The following is a 3,132-nucleotide window of genomic DNA, read 5'->3' as shown; positions in this document are numbered from 1 at the left end:
TGTCATTATTTACAGTGTAGTTTTCCTTAGCTTAAAAAAAAAAGCTTTAAAGCCACTCCTCCTTATATGTTCATACAAGTATATGTTGTTTTAGCTAAAGGGATTCAGTTTTTTTGTATTTAATAATTTAGGGAACAGACCCAGTCTCTATATGATGATATCTAGGTGAAAGAGTTTATTTATGATGGGATTTATCAGACCTCAGTGACGTGAGACAGACAATGGTCGGTTTAGCCAGTCTGTCTGTTTCCTGACCTGAGCCCCAGATTGTCATGTTTGAGCTCTAAGACTATGTGCCATATTACTAGAGAGAAGAGCGGCACTATCCCAGGAGTGATGAATACCATCTCTTCTCAACAGGTCAGGTCTGCCCCAAAAACTTTTCCAAATGTCTATGAACGACGTGACGTCGAGGGTGACCAACTGAAAGGGAACACGTTTAAAAGCATTATATATGAATGCATGTATAATATTTATATTAATTTAAAGTTAATTTTACATAATTAATATATGTATATATTTCATGAATCAAAAGTAATTATAATTCATATAATACAAATATAATAAATAATTAGCAGCAAAAGATGGACAATTTGGTCTCTAGAGTTTGTTTCACACTATAAACTGCTTTGATTTGGAGTGAGAGATACAGGGGGAGTGGCTTTATTGTATTAGATACATGTCACTGCACTGATTGGTCCAGTTTTGGTCTGCGATCTCTAAACCAGAATAAAACCTGCTCCGGAGCAGCTTAGCCGTGTAGCGTAAGTTACCATGATGATGAACACAACTAAAAACCAATCCAATTTCCTGAGCCCTAAAAGCCAGTTTGCTCAAACTAATCCCGAACTTTACCTGTTAGCAACTGAAACCGGCTTTGTGTAACAGGCCACAGGACGTTTTTGTTGTTTTACTAGAGACAAAGAACTGCCTTACACTGACAGCTAAATGACAAGTCAGAAAGTTACAACTCAAAAACAACTTCCACAAAACTAACGTCATAGAACTAAAGTTTATTTCACTATACTTCTGCTTTATCTGAATCTCAGTTTATTTTAATTATTGGATCTGTAGAAACCTTTAACTCACAAAATCACACATTGTCAGTGAAATGGTCATTTTATTTGTTGTTATTGTATATACATCTGTTTATGTAATAACAAGCTTTATGTAACTAAAACAAAAGTAAAAAACAAAACAAAATTTTTGTTTCATATATTAACAAATAACAGATTGTTGTTGTTTTTCTACATTTGTTTCCAATCTCTTTTAATTTTGGTATTTCTTTGAGTAAGCGTTCCATCAAAATCATTTTCAATAATTGTATTTCTTGTTCTCTAACATATAAAACACAAATCTTGCAGCATTTTACAGCAACACTAGTTCATTAGTTAACTAACTACACATTTACTTTATGTGAATCTAACAAAACATTTGCTCACTGTAACACAGAACAATGCTTTCTAATATGAGTCCCTAGATAAGATGATGTGGTGAAACTCTTCCCACACTGAGTACAGGCGTACGGCTTCTCTCCAGTATGAACTCGCTAGTGTGATTTCAGGGTTCCAGAATGAGTGAAACTCTTGTCACAATTTGAGCCCTTGTAAGGTTTTTCTCCAGTATGAATTCTTTGGTGCTGTTTCAGATGCTCAGCTCTAGTAAAGCTCTTCCCACAGTCACAACACATATACTCTCTCGCTTCATTGTGTGTTTTCTGGTGCTGTTTAAAACTGTTCAGCCTTGAAAAACTCTTTCCACAGAGAGAACACACATAAGGCCTCTCATCTGAATGAAGTTTCAGGTGTGTTTTTAGATTTGATGATGAAATAAAATCTTTACCACACTGATCACAGTTAAATGGTTTTTCTCCAGAGTGAACACGCAGATGAACACTGAGAGTTGATGCTTGAGAAAAACTCTGTCCACACTGAGTGCATGTATACGGTTTCTCTCCAGTGTGAATTCTCATGTGTGTGTTAAGGGTTCCTTTCCGCGTGAAACTCTTTCCACACTGAGTGCATGTATACGGTTTCTCTCCAGTGTGAATTCTCATGTGTGTGTTAAGGGTTCCTTTCCGTGTGAAACTCTTTCCACACTGAGTGCATGTATACGGTTTCTCTCTAGTGTGAATTCTCATGTGTTTCTTTAGGTTTCCTTTCCGTGTGAAACTCTTTCCACACTGAGTGCACATGTGCTTCTTTTTGGCTTTTGTTCTTTGAATTGTAAAGTTACGATGTTCCTCCTTCACTTCATTCAGTTCTTGTCTTTGCTCTTTCACTCTCACCTGGTCTAAAATACACATCAAGTTCGAATCAGTTCAAGTGAACCCTTATTTAATAGCAGAAAGCTACAGAGATCAGATCTTTCACTGTTCTGTCATTCACTTTTTGATATATTATATACATATTCTATATACAATGTTATGATCATTTGGATGTGTCAACAATGAAGAATCAAGAATGGACACCAACCTGTTTGTTCCTCAGTATCTTCATGTTTTATTCTGGATGGTTCTGGATCACTCATGTCTTCAATCTCCTCTTTAATAAACTCCATCTTTAACAGTCACACAGATTTCAGCTGCTACTCCTGGAGTTTGTCCTTCTCTTGTAGGATGATGGGAATATCCCCAGTATTTATTGGTGAATTGTTGTGGGAGGGGCTTCACTGCAGGTGTGAACTGTGATCACTGTGTTTTTATCCAATCTGCATTTAAAAAGTACAGAGTCATCATGTTAAACTGCTGCTGAAAACCTCTTTGTCTCCAAAAGTTCCCTGTTTTCAGCTCATTCATTATGGTGATGTCTGAGATCTTCTGTAAATTGGCACATTAAGCTCATTTTATTGGTGTCAACAGGCTGAAACAAACTACAGCATCATCACCTTTAACTTCAGTTCTTGTCTTTGCTCTTTCACCTCCATCTGGTCTGAAACATATTAAAACATTAAGTTGTTAGAATGAGTTCAAGGAGGATAATGTGAATTTTCAAGTGAACCCTGATTTAATAACAGAAAACAAGTGAAATCTGTTTATCAAATAGGCCAGGCCCGGGGTGGGTAATCGGGAGAATCGGGAGAATTCCCAGTGGGCTGCTTCACTTTTGGGCCAGTCGAGGAATTATTATTATT

At 36.6% G+C, this 3,132-nt stretch overlaps 1 long non-coding RNA gene across 1 annotated transcript; it reads right to left on the bottom strand.

Annotated features, from left to right (window-relative positions):
- Positions 1-1,300: 1,300 nt before the first annotated feature.
- On the bottom strand, positions 1,301-2,930 carry LOC309506521. Its single transcript, XR_014208831.1, has 3 exons — positions 2,887-2,930; positions 2,475-2,709; positions 1,301-2,292 (listed from the first exon to the last, which is right to left on the bottom strand). It is a non-coding gene; the product is annotated as an uncharacterized lncRNA (long non-coding RNA).
- Positions 2,931-3,132: the final 202 nt, after the last annotated feature.

The sequence above is a fragment of the Leuciscus leuciscus genome (genome assembly GCF_965113295.1).
Source record: "Leuciscus leuciscus genome assembly, chromosome: 9".
NCBI lineage: Eukaryota > Metazoa > Chordata > Actinopteri > Cypriniformes > Leuciscidae > Leuciscus > Leuciscus leuciscus.
This window is presented reverse-complemented; position numbering and strand designations above follow the sequence as displayed.